Source organism: Lithobates pipiens, unplaced genomic scaffold (assembly GCF_037356315.1).
Source record: "Lithobates pipiens isolate NorthernLeopardFrog02 unplaced genomic scaffold, aLitPip1_a1.2 Scaffold_28, whole genome shotgun sequence".
NCBI classification, from domain to species: domain Eukaryota; kingdom Metazoa; phylum Chordata; class Amphibia; order Anura; family Ranidae; genus Lithobates; species Lithobates pipiens.
Window position 1 is genome coordinate 40,398,761 of NW_027507789.1, and position 18,313 is coordinate 40,417,073.

Below are 18,313 nucleotides of genomic sequence, written 5' to 3' on the forward strand. Positions count from 1 at the left end.
GAAAGACCTATGAATAAATGGTTGCGGAAGGAATCATCTGAGTTTCCATTATTTCTTATGGGGAAATTTGTTTTGATATACAAGTGGTTTGGATTACAAGCATGTTTCTGGAACGAATTATGCTCGCAATCCAAGGTTTTACTGTATGTTGCTTGTGTATTTTCTCCTGCGGGTGTGTTTTGTATAAAGTAGTCATATATTACACAAATGATGGATGAATCCATGCTTCAAGTGCTTTCTTTAATTCAACTTTTTTTTTTTCTACCAGGTAATGAAGGATGAATCTATGTATGCAATTTTATGGATCTCTGCATGTTGATGAAGGGGCTATAACAATGGAATACTGTGAGTATTCAGGCTGATATATTACACATTTTACTGTTGTTCTGCCTCCATTCTCTCACATCGTTGCTGTGGATCAATATGAACATTTATCCCGCGAGTTCACTTCTGCTGCACAGAAAGCTGTCAGACTCTCTTTGTAGATTGCTTGACACTGTGCAGGGTACAGCACAAAAGGACAAGCCGTGCCGCCAAACTTTCTGGAATACCTTCATCCCAGTTCCTGTAGGTTTAGGTGGAGCTGTTATGATTGTGAAAAAAGGTGTATACGAGGTGCCAAATTCCATGGAATCCAAGGAGTGCATGGCTGAGAGTGTCAGGAAACAGTCGTATATTAAATATTGATGTGTAGATACTGTATGTATATATATAGAAACACTAGCTATAATTTTCACCAAAAATGGGTAAATAACATGGTGTGGAATACAGCAGCAGGCCAGCTGGCTCTATTGAATAGACAGAAAAGTGTTCATAAACCTGCTGAAATGAATCCAAACATAGAGGAGCACTGTATGGAGGCACAGATGCCTCCCACTAAACCGCTTTCTCCCACTAAACCGCTTTCTCAGCCGGTCATATATATATATATATATATATATATATATATATATATATATATATATATATATATATATATATATATAATATATAAATTATGTATATTTATATATATTATGTATATTTATTTATTATATGCCAGGCAGGTTAGAACAGCTTTTTCCCTTAATAAATGAAATATTAATTTAAAAAATGCATCTAGGATTTACTCGGGTTATCTTTGCGTATTCTTAAAAAATTTTTTAATCGGAATCATTTCTTTTTCACAGCACTGTGTGTGTATATATATATATATATATATATATATATATATATATATATATATATATATGTGTGTGTGTGTGTGTGTGTGTGTGTGTGTGTGTGTGTATGCGTCACGTCCACCCATATGTCTTTAAAGGGGCATTTTTTCAATGTAATTTTTTCAAATGACAATTTTTTTTTTTTTTTGATCTCATATTTAAAAGGACCTGTCATGCTTTTTCTCTATTAAAAGGGATGTTTAAATTACTTATAATGGGAATAAAAGTGACCGTTTTTTTTTTTCTTAAAACTGTGAAAAAATGAAATCAAGTAAAATAAATAAGATTTTTTTTTTTTTTTAACCACTTAACAACCGCCCATTGGCGATTAACGGCTTCAGGGCGGTTGTTTAACTCTGAGAGGCCGTTAATTAACGGCCTCCCAGAATTCTGCTCTCGCGCGCCCCCTGGGGCGCGCACACGAGATCATCCGTGACCGCCGGGTCCAGTGGACCCGGCGCATCACGGATCACGGTAAATGGCCGCTCGTCGCAGCTGTTTACCACGTGATCGCTCCGTCAAATGACGGAGTGATCACTTGTAAACAAACCGGCGTCATGTTATGACGCCGGTTCCTCCCTCCCCCTCTCTGTACCGATCGGTACAGCGGAAGGGAAAGAGATCGGTGTCAGCAGCGATGTGGGCTGCATCTGCAGTGCCCACATCGCTGCTCACCGAATTTAACCCCTCAATTCCCTGCCAATACTCTGCAATACCCTGCAATACTCTGCAGTACCCTGCCATTACTCTGCAGTACCCCGCCATTACTCTGCAGTACCCCCCATTACTCTGCAGTACCCCCCATTACTCTGCAGTACCCTGCCATTACTCTGCAGTACCCCCTAATACTCTGCAGTACCCGCCATTACTCTGCAGTACCCGCCATTACTCTTCAGTACCCCCCCATTACTCTTCAGTACCCCGCCATTACTCTGCAGTACCCCGCCATTACTCTGCAGTACCCTGCCATTACTCTGCAGTACCCTGCCATTACTCTGCAGTACCCTGCCATTACTCGGCAGTACCCCCCAATACTCTGCAGTACCCCCCAATACTCTGCAGTACCCCCCAATACTCTGCAGTACCCTGCCATTACTCTGCAATACCCGCCAATACTCTGCAATACCCGCCAATACTCTGCAATACCCTGGCATAAATTGCCATACCCAGCCATACTCGGTGATACCCTGCAATACCCAGCCATAGACGCCCCCCCCCCCCCCCACACCTCACCGCCGTCCGGTGCTTCTACCAACTCGCCAGTACGATCAAAGCCAGAATCTTTTTTTATTTTTTATTTCAGGCTTCCCAGCCTAGAGGTGAGATGTGGGGTCATATTGACCCCCAGATTTCACTGTAAAGAGGACCTGTCACCCCATATTCCTATTACAAGGGATGTTTACATTCCTTGTAATAGGAATAAAAGTGATCAAAAATTTATTTTTGGGGAAAAAATGTCCAACTAAAATAAATTAAAGTAAAATGAACAATAAAAACAAAAAAACAAAAAATTTAAAGCGCCCCTGTCCCCATGTGCTCGCATGCAGAAGCGAACGCATACGTAAGCCCCGCCCACATATGAAAACGGTGTTCAAACCACACATGTGAGGTATCGCCGCGAACGTTAGAGCGAGAGCAATAATTCTAGCCCTAGACCTCCTCTGCAACTCAAAACATGTAACCAGTAAAAAAAATTTAAAGCGTTGCCTATGGGGATTTTTTAAGTAGCGACGTTTGGCGCCATTCCACGGGCATGTGCAATTTTGAAGAGTGACATGTTCGATATCTATTTACTCAGCATAACTTCATCTTTCACTTTATGCAAAAATTGGGCTAACTTTACTGTTTGTTTTTGTTTTTTTTTAAGCACAAAACAGTTTTTTCCCCCAAAATAACGCGTTCGAAAAAAAATTTGCTGTGCAAATACCATGTGAGATAAAAATTTGCAATGACCACCATTGTATTCTCCAGGGTCTTTGCTAAAAAAAAATATATAATGTTTTGGGGTTCTCTGTAATTTTCTAGCAAATAAATGATGATTTTTACATGTAGGAGAGAAATGTCAGAATTGTCCTGGGTGCTCCAGAACGCCTGATGGCGCTCCCTGCATGTTGGGCCACTGTATGTGGCCACACTGTGTAAAAGTCTCACACATGTGGTATCGCCGTACTAGGGAGTAATAGCAGAATGTGTTTTGGGGTGTAATTTGTGGTATGCATATGCTGTGTGTGAGAAATAACCTGATAATATGACAATTTTGTGGAAAAAAAAAAAAAAAAAGGAAAAAAATCTTGATTTTGCAAAGAATTGTGGGAAAAAATGACAACTTCAAAAAACTCATCATGCCTCTTACTAAATACCTTGGAATGTCTTCTTTCCAAAAAGGGGTCATTTGGGGGGTATTTGTACTTTTCTGGCATGTTAGGGTCTCAAGAATTGAAATGGGCCGTCAGTCCTTCAGGTGTGATCAATTTTCAGATATTGGCACCATAGCTTGTGGACTCTATAACTTTCACAAAGACCAAATAATATCCACCAATTTGTACTTATTTTTCCCAAAGATATGTAGTAGTATACATTTTGGCCAAAATTTATGAAGAAAAAATTACTAATCTGCTAAATTTTATAACAGAAACGAAGAAAAATTCTTTTTTTGCAGAATTTTCGGTCTTTTTTCTTTTATAGCACAAAAAAATAAAAAACTGAGAGGTGATTAAATACCACCAAAAGAAAGCTCTATTTGTGTGAAAAAAAAGAAAAAAAGAAAAGAAATTTCATATAGGTCCAGTGTTGCATGACTGAGTAATTGTCATTCAAAATGTGAGAGCACCAAAAGCTGAAAATTGGTCTGGTTATCAAGGGTGTTTAAGTGCCCAGTGGTCAAGTGGTTTAAGTGCTCCGTCCCCTCGAGCTTGTGCATATATATGAGTAGTGCACGCATATGAAAACGATGGTCAAACCACACATGCGAGGTATCACCGCGATCATTAGAGCCAGAGCAATAATTCTAGCCCTAGAACTCCTCTGTAACTCAAAACCTGCAACCTGTAGAATTTTTTAAATGTCACTTATGGAAGGGTAAAAGTTTGACGCCATTCCACGAGCGGGCGCAATTTTGAAGTGTAACATGTTTGGTATCAATTTACTTGCTGTAAGATTATCTTTCACAATATAAAAAAAAATTGGGCTAACTTTACTGTTGTCTTATTTTTTTATTCAAAAAAGTTTATTTTTTTCCAAAAAAGTGCATTTGTAAGACCGCTGCGCAAATATGGTGTAAAAAAAAGGATTGCAATGACTGCTATTTTATTCTCTAGAGTGTTAGAAAAAAAAAATGTATAATGTTTGGGGTTCTAAGTAATTTTCGAGCAAAAAAAACTGTTTTAAACTTGTAAACACCAAAATCTCAAAACGAGGCTAGTCCATAAGTGGTTAAAGTGGGGTACCCCCTAAAAAAAAAAAATTAAAAGTCAGCAGCTACAAATACTGCAGCTGCTGGCTTTTAATAATCGGACACTTACCTGCCCCAGGGTCCAGCGATGCGGGGGAACGAAGCCCCCCCCTCGCTCCCCGCTCCGCTCACGGCGCCGTCATGCATACTGTGGGCACCCGGCTGTGGCTTCACAGCCGGGCACCCACTGCGCATGCGCGAGCGGCGCAGGGCGCCGTGATACGCCGTACAGTCACCTGGGACACATGACAGGTCCCAGGTGAATGTGCGGCGCGAGGGGAAGTGATGTCACCAGCCTGGGCAATGAGGAAGGCAGATTACGAGGGACCCCCTAGCAACCGGTATTTAGACGTGAGTAAAAAATTTTTTTTTTGCCAATTATTTTTTTTTTTTTACGAATTTTTAGCACTTTTAATTTTTTGGTGGCAACACCACTTTAAGGGAAAAAAGCTGTTCTAACCTGCCTGGCCTTATGCAAAAAAGTAATTGCCCCCTCCTATACTGAATCGTGAATGAACTGTGATAAGCCACAATTTTTTGGAAAGCTGAGTTAAATTTCACTTGCCACACTCAGGCCCGATTACTACCAGACCTGTTGAATCAAAAAAAAAAAATCACATAAATAGAAGCTGTCTGACAAAGTGATGCATGTGAAACAGATCACAAAAAGCCACACATCGTGCCACAATCTAAAAAAAAATTAAGAACATGTAGCGCCGGCTCCTGAAAAGCACGCACTATGTGTTGTCATTTAACTTTTCCTGGAACCGCGGTTTTGACCTCATTACCAGTCTGGCTGGACTGCATGGTGTTCTGCCTGACCATAGGTGGTGCTGCCATCCCTGGCAAGGTCAAGAACGCAGTCTAGTTGGGTGCATTAAGTGTTTACTTTCTCTCTGAACCAGCCCAGTGGGAGTTTCACTCTTGCTGTGCCTTCTGGGAGAGGGTACTTAAGGTGCAGATGTCACGTGTTTCGGGGTTCCGGTCCAGAAGTGCTTTCTGGCTGTTTGGTCCTGGTCCTCCTGACCAGCCCCCAGGACTCTCATGGCCTGGGGTGTGGATCCACCAGACTACAAGTCTCGGGGCTGGCTAGCTCGAGGCAAAGAAACTGAAAGAAGGATTCAGAGGTAGTCCGGTGCCATCTCGGTTTGTGGAGAGGCCCAGCAACTGTGAAGGTATCCAGGGGAGGACTCTTCGGGAGAAGGCCACGCAAAGGGTTGGCTTCTCAGCAAGAGCCTGGACAAGTTGAAAGACCCCAAGTGAATCTGGTCTCGTGTGGTATCGCCAGACCGGCTGCAAGACACTGCTACCATACGAGGGTTCTCCGAGTTGTATACACCTTTCAGTTTCATTCAAGTGTTCTACAACAAGTCTGTGGCAGAGACTGTATCTGATTGAAACACCCTGTTGGCTGCTAGGCCTGGTGAGAGAAGGACTATCCAATAAGGGTGAGGATCCAGCTGTGAATGGCTATTCTCTGGATTTCCTCATGGTGAGAGACTTTTCCTATTTGACTTAGCACTAAGAGTACTTGGACTTTCCTACCTAAACCCTCTAACCCTATGTTGAGAGACTGTTCGGTAACTGTTTTTGCAAATAAAAATCCCTTAAGTGAATCTGGCATCAGTCTCTAGAGTTCTTTGGCCATCTACCTTGGGAAACTCCTAGACACACACAAGGTCAAGAAGGTAACAGTAAGCCCAATTAAATCAGCCGCTCCTTTGGGGGTCAGTGCTACAAACAAATTAGAAACAAAGTAATGTACATGTATTGGTCTAGGAAGGGTTTCAAAGCCATTTCTAAGGCTTTGGAACTCCAGTGAACAATGGGGAGGGCCATTATCCACAAATGAAGATAACTTGGAACCATGGTGAACCTTCCCAGGAGTAGCCGGCCTACAAAAATTACTCCAAGAGCATGACGACAATTCATCCAAAGATCATAAAAGAACCCAAAACAACAGCTAAAGAACTGCAGGACTCACTTGCCTCAGGTAAGATCAGTGTTCATGATTCAACGATAAGAAAGAGACTGGTCAAAAATGGCATCCATGGGAGAGTTCCAAGGCCAAAGCCATTGGTGACCAAAAAGAACACAAAGGCTCACCTGGGAAAAAAATAAATAACGGAGAGGGAGCCTCTCATAGTGTGTAAACGTTTAAGATAATGTTTATTATTAAAACAATCAAAAGCGCCCCTGCATATACAAAAAACTGCCCGTCCTATCAATCCAACAAGATGAACAACACCTGTGTTTGAACATGCGTTCCACTTGTGAGGCCGGAAGTGATGCAAAGGAAGAGGTCCACTAACGCGTTTTGTCATCTAGCTGCGAATCCATCAGTAGGCTATAAGTGCATGTTGATTGGCACAGTTAGTGTTAGACACAGTTCAATGATATTGTGATTTTACACAGCATGGAGTTTGTAATACCAAGTGCTGTCTAAGTCAAACTGTAAGTATGGATTAACATATCGTGGATAGATGCCTAATAGCCCTCCCTGCAAACAGGTTCTCTTTAAAGCTGACTATATGGTGTACAATATGATTGTATTATCTCCTTTACAATTAGCCATGTAGTGCAAAGGCCTTCCTGATTTTGATACCATTTGAAATGATTGTTTTGGTTTGTCCTTATATTACACAGCTTTGATAACTTTTAAGAAGATTGTACAGAGATTCTACAATCAGACTGTATAGTGTATGACCATCTTAACGCTGACCAGCCCATCTTGTATCAGATGATTTATGTAAATATGATTTTGCCACTTCTGCTGAGCACTTATTCCTATGTATTTGTACAGTACTTATCTTGGGTATTAGGCACATTTAGCATCCTGTCTGTTTCGCTCACGTCCAGGATTGCTATGTAACCGCGTCCTAGTTCTAGGAAAGTGCCTGTGACAGAATCTCTAATAAAACGAGCACGCGGCAAGAAGTCGGCAGGAATGACAGACTATCTCCTTACACACACAGACCTCCACCTCGCACTCACTCTGTTACAGAGATTGCCCCCGGCTGTCCCTGCCGTCCTAATCTAATTGCCCGCAGTTTGTACAAGCAGAGAGCTTTCAAGCGACGGTGCAGAGGACACTATTACACTGGAGTCAAAGTGGGGGGATGACAGATTAGCAGATGACTTGCGCTCAGGCTCATTGGGGAAGACCTGTCAGCTAAATGGCAGATGCTGGGATATTTTATTTGAGTTGAAAGGCCTGTCTATTTTCTACTGAACACAGAGCTGTAACAAGAAGCTGCTCTTACAGCAGCCGTATTCCCAGTCAGAGGGGAAACGCGGAATGAGCCTCCAACTTCCAGCGTACAGAGACAGGCTTCAATGCCGAGCCACGTCTTCTATATTATTATCCATTCTGTATGATGCTCACCACACACTACATGGGCTGAATATTGGGGGTGTGTGATATACAAAGTTCAATATGTTTATGTATTCTACACAGAGCGGTGTGTATCTGTATTATACCGAGAGCGGTGTGTATCTGCATTATACAGAGAGCGTTGTGTGTTTGTATGTGTATCTGTATTATACACAGAGTGGTGTGTGTATCTGTATTATACACAGAGTGTGGTGTGTGTATCTGTATTATGCACAGAGCGGTGTGTGTATCTGTATTATGCACAGAGCGGTGTGTGTATCTGTATTATACACAGAGCGGTGTGTTTATCTGTATTATGCACAGAGCGGTGTGTATCTGTTTTATGCACCGAGCGGTGTGTATCTGTATTATGCAGAGAACGGTGTGTGTATCTGTATTATGCACAGAGCGGTGTTTATCTGTATTATACACAGAGCGGTGTTTATCTGTATTATACACAGAGCGGTGTTTATCTGTATTATACAGAGTGCGGTGTGTGTATCTGTATTATGCACAGAGCTGTGTGTATCTGTTTTATGCACAGAGCGGTGTGTATCTGTATTATGCAGAGAACGGTGTGTGTATTTGTATTATGCACAGAGCGGTGTTTATCTGGATTATACAGAGCGGTGTTTATCTGTATTATGCACAGATTGGTGTGTACCTGTATTATACACAGATTGGTGTGTACCTGTATTATGCACAGATTGGTGTGTACCTGTATTATGCACAGATTGGTGTGTACCTGTATTATGCACAGATTGGTGTGTACCTGTATTATGCACAGATCGGTGTGTATCTGTATTATGCACAGATCGGTGTGTATCTGTATTATGCACAGATCGGTGCGTATCTGTATTATGCACAGATCGGTGTGTATCTGTATTATGCACAGATCGGTGCGTATCTGTATTATGCACAGAGCGGTGTGTACCTGTATTATACACAGAGTGGTGTGTGCATCTGTATTATAATTCATAATCCCAGCATAAAAATCAGTGTAGTTAACATTAAAATAAGACAACGTTGTCTATAGCACAATAAATCCTTAACAACTTAATTTTAGCAAGGAAATGGCAGTTTAATGAAAGCAGTCCTTATATATTCCATATACCATGGACGATCAGGCATTGGGATAAGGTATTATCAAGGTCTCATCAGAAGGCAGCTATAGCAGCAATAAAATCCATACAAAGCTAGAATAGATGCACTATCACAGAGTTCTGTTGGCTCTGGTGCTTTCCAGCAATTGAAAAAAGGGTAGTCCAATTCTTTTTGCAATAAAAAAACTGCCATAGTTGTGTCGTTGTAAATGTAGCTAGTTGATGCAAATGTAACAATCCCAGATGTTCTGTTCAACAAGTCACAACAGATACATAGAATCAGTTTGAGCTTAGTGCTGTCCACAATAGAGCATTGCCGCAGCACTCTATCTTTAGAGCATGTAGCTGATTGTACAAATGAAGTGCTAGAGATGTATTAAGACCGATACAGGACTTTAGACTGGAGGAACTTTCCCTCCTTGCTGGAATCAATGTGGAGTCCTTGTATATCTCAATAATGCCCTGAGAAGGGAATGGATACCGATGAACTTTTTTTTTTTTTTTTAAGTGTAGAGTAAACAATAAAAAGGACAAACCATTTACTTTTTTTTTTTTCTGCAGCTATTGAATCTAAATACTACATCAAAATGATTTTGTATTTTCTGGTAGATTTTGTCAAGCAAAGGGGGCCTCCATGGGAGCAGGATATGCTCTCACTTATGCTTGCTTACTTTTGTAGGAAAATGAAGTTTACGCCTACTTAAATACATGAATCATATGGCCTTGTGGTTAAGTTACATAGATGATGTGTTGGTGGTGTAAAGCTATACATGAACCCAGATAATGAAGTTCTGGCCTTGAACATTAGTTAATGGAATATTCATCTTACCTTTATGGTAGATAAGAAAGTATTTGTTTTTGGACTTGCAGGTCTCAAATAGCAATGGTTATTTGTTATAAAATCTTTTAGGAAGCCCATCTCTGGTAATGCACTTCTCAATTGCACCTCCAATAATTCACCTTCTCACCTTCAAAGTATCCTCATTGCTCAGTTCCTTTATATTCATAGGGATTGCTCTGACCACAATCATCCAGGGCAAGTATCTTTGAGATACGGGCTGAGGAGGTTATATCACAATTTTGAGAGTTTATTTCCGTGGTATACTTAGGCAAGATAGCAGTATGGGTTATAACCCAATATGGTGCCCATTAGGAGAGGTTAGGTAACTTTATTGGAGAAGCCTGGCATAATTGTGGATCCAAGAGATGCAGACTTAGTAGGTTCAAGACTTTTAATGATAGCATGGCAAGCAAAAAAATCTGATCTTCATTTGGTTAGATTTAAATGTAGAAGGGAAACATACATAAAAAATATTGCCAAGCTAAAAGGTGATCAGTGTTGTTCAAAACAAGTGTATCATAATAAAAAAAAAAAAAAGAAACATACTATTAAAAAGAAAAGAGTAATAGCCTCAATTGAGTAAAAATTTGTGACAAAATGGGATGTGTTGGGATCTTTCCAATCCAAAATGCATGACACCCAGGTTTACCTCCACCATAGACAAAAAGGACTTTACCAGAACATGTGGACCCTTTTGTATGAAAGGAGTCAGAAAGGCTATAGAGATTAATATATCCTCTGTAGAGGGACCGCCATAGCTCCCCCAATGGTCACCAGAATCACCAAATCATCAACATGGGATGTTCCATCAAAGTATACAAAAAAAAACCGGCAGGACCCACATAGTGTAAAACCATATAAACTATTTATTGATTGCTATAAGACTAGCTACTCACAATATTAAAAGAACAAGCACTTGCATTTCAAAAATACCAATTCCGGGGGCTGATCCGACTGTTTCCTGGTTTCAGTATGTGTGGTGATGTCACAAGCCTAAGCTCCGCCTACACACACTGAAACCATAACTCATTTGGGACTATTCCATTTTTTATTTTTTATTTGACATATTTCTTTATTATGATACGCTTGTTTTGGACAACACTGGTCACCTTTTAGCATGATAAGATTGTTTTATATATCTGTTTGCAATGTATCTGATTTGTTTTTTGCCAGCTGTTTTTTTTAGATCTGCCAGAGCAATATCTAACCTAGAGCGGAAACATGGCTAGGAAAACACTGCACGAATTACATGTATAAATGTGGGTGTTGTTCTATTTTAAATATGTTTAAGCAAACAAAAGTTTACAAACCCTGAAAATACTCAAACTTTTGAGATTTAGTAATTTATAAATTTTAAAATGCGTTATCTATCAAACGTGATGCCCTTAAAACAAAAACAAAAAGTTGTATATAGGAAAGACTAAAAAAGCTTTGAGTAAGAATAGGTGAGCCCATAAGGGAAATCCTGCATAAAAATCTTCCAGCACAATTACTGAACACTTTAGAATACATCATTGGGCATCCCCAGCTTTTCGTTGGTTTTTACCACTGCCCTTATATGGAGACATTTCCATGTTCTGTCAATGTTATTAGGGCGTGTTTCCTTATCAGGGTACTGACATCAGCATTCTGTCCCTTAATTTAGGCATTTTTCTAAAATTTTCAAAGGGATAAAACCTAGGAAATGTGCATTCATTGCAGAGATGCACTGATTTTTTTTTTTTTTTTTGCCCTGACATGTATTTTAAAGACATGCCTGTTTGTAATCCCCTACATGCGCAGCTCAGTTTTCATTGCAGCACACTCCCTGTGTCCCAGGGTAACTGCACATGCATGGGAGGGATGTCATCCCACGCTGGCCAATCAAGACGGTAGAAGTTTGGCTATATAGAAGAAGCCAGGGAGAAGACCATTAGAGCATAGGCAAGCCCCGGACTGGCTATAGGACACACCGGGCATTTGTTGATGATCGGGCCGTACGATGGGAGTGGTCCAAACAGGGCTAACAAACCACGATGCTCACCTCCTGCTATGCTGCCATGCTTGTGTCTCCTCTCCCAGCTCTTCCAACCCGTCATCCTATCAGCAGAGCGGGGGGCTGCAGGAGCTGGAGATCCGCACAGAGAGCGGGGAGTCTTTTCAGATTAACAAGCATGTTTCTCACCATCATCCTGTTAATATGATCCAGATTAACATCTGCTTGTTAATGTGATTCAGATCTGCAGATCCTCCTTTCTCCCTACATTGCTGATAGGATGACATGATCATTGGGGTGAGAGACCCTGGAGAGGACACATATGCTGAATCTTGCCTCTGCCCTGCCAAAGATAGGACTGTGCAGGGGAGGCAGAGAGTAAAAGGGGGCAGTGTGATTAGAGAGAAAAGGGGGGGGGGGGTGACTGTGATTACTAGGGGATCTGTAATGTAAAGGGGGCTGCCCCTTTGTATGCCCCTTTTACACTACAGTGCGGAGGACCAAATGTGTGAATATCCCCACCCCCTTCTCTTTTCTCTGGAAAATTGGCTGCTAAGTCTAAAATGCCCGGGCCTATTTTTTCGTCCCAGTTCGAGCCTGAACATAGGTGAGTATTTATGCTTATTGCCACTTAAGGCCCTTCAAAAAGGTGGTAAGAACATCCTGATTGCAGGATTGCTGTGATTTTCTCTCACAGTGGCACATAATCGAGGGGGCCCGTTCTGCTGGCTTCCCACCACAGAAACCTAAAGCTAATGTTGAGAACTTGGTCAACATGCTTGGGTGCATGTAGTGAGCATGCTCTCAGCATAGAACTTTGGACTCCCATGGTCGCACATGTGCAGCGGCTGGTTGTTGAGGCCCACCAAACTCTGCCACCACATATATGCATTACAATGGTAGGTAGAGGCTGGGTGCATTACGTATAGCCTCCATCTATACTGTCTAGTTGTCTACTGTACTAGTTGTACTTACAATGTATTACAAAAAAATGCAATAACTTTACAATTCTTTGAAGACAGTTTTTCTAATTTTAAAGAGTTTCTTTGCTGGTAAAAATAAACCATGTGAGCCATACAGTATCTGAGCTCTGTCTTTCTTGGCCTCCTTTTCCTTTTAAAGATACCTAGCGCTGTCAAGGCATGTTATTGGGTTACATGGAGAGCGGCATAAGAATTTGTATTGTACACTAAGCATGTTTCACATTGGTCTATTGCTTTTCCTGGCATTATTTAAGTTTCCAAGTTCTGTAGTCCAGCTACAGTTTATTCACTGTCTCAGGTTCTTAGAAATAAAATGGAATAATAGCATCGGCTGCCAAAACTGCGAACCATGTTGTGCCAGCCACACCATGCCCACCACATCTGGGCAGCAGTACACAGAGCTCCAAATTGCCCAGAAACAGATACTCAGCACCAGATAAGACCTCCATCAGGAAGTGGTTTGAAATGAGTGGAAAAAGGTAGTTCTGAGATGTGTTAATTTATCTGTATGGGGGAACGAAGATTCGGTGCCTAAATGTCCAATAACAACATCTGAGAGGAACAGACCTTCACTGGTGGTCCACCATGTGCTGATTTCCCCTCTGCAATTCTCAGCTCATGATTGTGTGCAATTTGCCCTAGAATCCGATGCTACATCTCAAGAAATACTATATAAAATAGCTGCAATCTGAAAAACTAAAGGATGTGGAAGCAGATATACCCAAAGTGTATCTCAACCAAAAAAACAACAATTGAAGATATTGCAGCTTACCAGACCTTGGTTTTAGATATTGTGGCTACATTTGTTTTCACTTTTCGGGTTAAAAATATCAGCAAGTGCAGAAAATAAAATGAAGATCATGCTAGAAATGCAGATCTTTGTCACTTCCTGTGAGCTTAAAAAAAGCACAAAGATTTTTTGTCTCCATTGTGTAAACTACTAATCCCATCAGTCCTCCATGGAGATGAACAAAGGCAGACATGCTTGAAATTCATTCTGTGTGACAGCCATTGCTGTCCCCATAGATAACAATGCATACACTCGAAGGGGAAGTAGTGTGATATTTGCAGGATTAGAAGTAAAAATAAAAGGAAAAAAATCATGAAAAAAACAGAACTGATACAGCCAACACATGTAGGGACTGGTAAGCTGCAATGTATTACATATTCGTTTATGGGCTTATATTTATTTTATTTCAGGTACTTGTATAGAGCTGTTAATTTACACAGTCCTTTACCTCTATGTTGTACAGTCACATCAGTCCCTGCCCTCAAGGAATTTATAATCTAAGGTCCCTAACTCATATTCAAACATACCAGGGCCAATTTTAGACATGAGCCAAATAACCTACCAGCATATCTTTGGAGTGTGGGAGGAAACCGGAGTACCCAGAGAAAACCCACGCAGGCACAAGAAGAACATGCAAACTCCAGGCAGGCAGTGCTATAGTTGGGATTCAATCTGATGCCCCCGGTGCTGCCAGATGGAAGTGCTAACCACCTAGCCACTGTGCTGCCCTCCATATACATTAAGCCCATAAACCAGGGGTATTGCCCAAACCCCAAAGCACCTTGTCCCCATGTTGATGAAGACAAGGGCCTCTTCCTTACAACCCTGGCCGTTGGATGTCAGGGTCTGCGGGCGGGGGGCTTATCAGAATCCGGGAGCCCCCTTTTAATAAGGGGGGCCCCCGGATCCTGGCCCCCCCACCCTATGTGAATGAGTATGGGGTATGATGTACCTCTACCCATTCACCTGGGGGGGGAAAAAGTGTTAATAAAAAAAGCACAACACAGGTTTTTAAAATACTTTTTTTAGACAGCTCCGTGGGTCTTCTTCCGTTTTTGGGGGTCTTCTCGTCGGACTCCTCCACTATCTTCTGCTCTTTTACCGCTAGCTCTTTTACTAGCGGAGGAGCCCGGCTTTCTCCTTCGCTGCCGCCGTCTGGGGGTCTTTTTCTGACTTCGGGGGTCTTGTCCCGTTCTTTGGTTCTTCTTGCCGGGCCTCCGCTATCTTCTTACAGCTCTTTTACTAGCGTTGGCCCGGTCTTGTTGCTGTCTCCTTCTCCATCTTCTCCTTCTCCCCCCTTCCCCAAAGCACCCCCCCATGTTGAGGGCATGCAGCCTGGTATGGCTCGGGGGGGGGGGGGGGTGCTTGCTCGTCCCCACCCCCTTTCCTGACCGGCCAGGCTGCATGCTCATATAAGGGTCTGGTATGGACTTTGGGGGGACCCCCATGCCGTTTTTTCGGCATAGGGGTTCTCCTTTAAATCCATACCAGGTGACAGGGCTAGCGAGGTGTCAATCTCGCCGATGGAGGCAGCGACATTGACTTCCTTCGCTAGTTCCGTCTACCAGGCGAATCTCTGTCATGGTATATCGGCTGCTTAAAGACCATTGGAGGGCATGCGCGCGTCGCCAAAGTCGATGCTCGTGTCCGTGATGTCCAATTGCAATTGTCAGTGCCCTATCGCAAAAAATGACTTGGTCATGAATGGGGGTAAATTTTCCGGAGGTCAAGTGGTTAAAAAACATTTTTAAGTATGTGGCTAGGGTTGCACTTTATTTTCAGCTCTTATTTTTTTTTCCTTGACCGAGATATTCCCCTGTACAACATGAGTCAGAAGTGAGGGTTCTCTGACTGACAGTAGGGGATTTTATCATTTTCCGTCCAAGGCAGACATGCTTCATGAAAGAAAACACTGAGTCCTTATAGTATATCACGGTCAGATGAGGTAATGTTACACACTGTACTGTAAATACTGCTGCCCGAGGAACCATTATCCCCGATTAGAACTAGGCTGTATGCATAAAAGAATCATCTATCCCGTGTACAAGAAAGCTTAGCATAGTTCCCAACTGTCCCTGATTTCGAGGGACTGTCCCTGATTTAGAGCAATGTCCCTCGTTCCTCCTCATTTGTCCCTCATTTTGGTCTGATCTATATAGATGTATATAAAATGAACTTTTTATCTATCAAAAAGTGTTCTCCATCACTAAAACTTTCATCTGATTTCTAAATTGCTGCATTTGTAAATTACAAAAGCCAATATAAAGGAATAGTAGTGGTGAAAAGCAATTTTGGGTTTAACCAATCTTGTTTTTTTTTTTTGTAAAATTCTCCTTTAAGGGGGTGTGGCAGGAGGTGTGTCCTATGCCTGCATACTTCATACTGCATATGTCCCTCATTCCCATCTCAAAAAGTTGGGAGGCATGCTATAGGTCTTTGTTGTGTATTAAAATGATGTGAAAAGATTGTTAAAATATTACTAAACCCAGGAGCCTGCATTCACTATATCTGGTCCCCCACAGTACACAGAACATAGAAATGCAATTATTTTGGTGAAATGAAATACCTTTTCTCAGCAGCAGTATATATCAGCCTTGTGACTTCTATCAGTGTCTGGTTGAAGCTTGTAGGAGGAATTTTCATTCTCCTCCTGATTGTCCTATGAATCCTTAGGACCCCTGACCCCTCTGTCTGGACAGTGCTGGTTGGCCCTGTGCCGATCGCATGCACCCTCCCAAGAAAAAAAAAACTCTCTACCAATACACAACAAACTGAGCATGTGCTGAGTGCCCCCAAAGGCTCTGTTCTATTAGGAGATTGATTGGGGACTGTAGAAGGAGAGAACACGGGATTTAGCAGCCTTTTTACACAATGCAGAGGCTACACCCCTTAGGTTCCACAGTGAGTATAGCCAGCATGCTTTACTGCATATACAGACCAATTTTACTGTTGTGGGTTTAACACTTTAATATCTATAGGTTCAGGAGCTTCACCACGAATGGAATACTGGTACATGTAAAGTGGATGTAAACCGGATTCATGAAATTTGAGCTGACCACATGCAGTATCTCACAAAAGTGAGTACACCCCTCACATTTTTGTAAATACTTTCTTCTATCTTTTCATGTGACAACACTGAAGAAATGACACTTTGCTACAATGTAAAGTAGTGAGTGTACAGCTTGTATAACAGGGTAAATTTGCTGTCCCCTAAAAATAACTCAACACACAGCCGTTAATGTCTAAACCGCTGGCAACAAAAGTGAGTACACCCCTAAGTGAAAATGTCCAAATTGGGCCCAAAGTGTCAATATTTTGTGTGGCCACCATTATTTTCCAGCAATGCCTTAAGCCTCTTGGGCATGGAGTTCACCGGAGCTTCACAGGTTGCCACTGGAGTCCTCTTCCACTCCTCCATGATGACATCACAGAGCTGGTGGATGTCAGAGACCTTGCGCTCCTCCACCTTTCATTTGAGGATGCCCCACAGATGCTCAATAGGGTTTAGGTCTGGAGACATGCTAGGCCAGTCCATCACCTTTACCCTCAGCTTCTTTAGCAAGGCAGTGATTGTCTTGGAGGTGTATTTGAGGTCGTTATCATGTTGGAATACTGCCCTGTGGCCCAGTCTCCGAAGGGAGGGGATTATGCTCTGCTTCAGTATGTCACAGTACATGTTGGCATTCATGGTTCCCTCAATGAACTGTAGCTCCCCAGTGCCGGCAGCACTCATACAGCCCCAGACCATGACACTCCCACCACCATGCTTCACTCTAGGCAAGACACACTTGGCTTTGTACTCCTCACCTGGTTGCCGCCACACACGCTTGACACCATCTGAACTGAATAAGTTTATCTTGGTCTCATCAGACCACAGGACATGGTTCTAGTAATCCATGTCCTTAGTTTGTTTGTCTTCAGCAAAGCGTTTGCATGCTTTCTTGTACATCATCTTTAGAAGAGGCTTCCTTCTGGGACGATAGCCATGCAGACCAATGTGATGCAGTGTGCGGCGTATGGTCTGAGCACTGATGAGCTGACCCCCCACCCCTTCAACCTCTGCAGCAATGCTTGCAGCACTCATACGTCTGTTTCCCAAAGACAACCTCTGGATATGACGCTGAGCACGTGCACTCAACTTCTTTGGTCGACCATGGCGAGGCCTGTTCTGAGTGGAACCTGTCCTGTTAAACCGCTGTATGGTCTTGGCCACCATGCTGCAGCTCAGTTTCAGGGTCTTGGTAATCTTCTTATAGCCTAGGCCATCTTTATGTAGAGCAACAATTCTTTTTTTCAGATCCTCAGAGAGTTTTTTGGCATGAGGTGCCATGTTGAACTTACAGTGACCAGTATGAGAGAGTGAGAGCGATAACACCAAATTTAACACACCTGCTCTCCATTCACACCTGAGACCTTGTAACACTAACGAGTCACATAACACCGGGGAGGGAAAGTGGCTAATTGGGTCCAATTTATATACAGCTATATAGCTCAGACCAAAATGAGGGGCAAATGAGGAGGAATGAGGGACAGAGGGACATTGCTCCGAATCAGGGACAGTTGGGAGGTATGCTCACAGGACAGCTCTGAAAGTC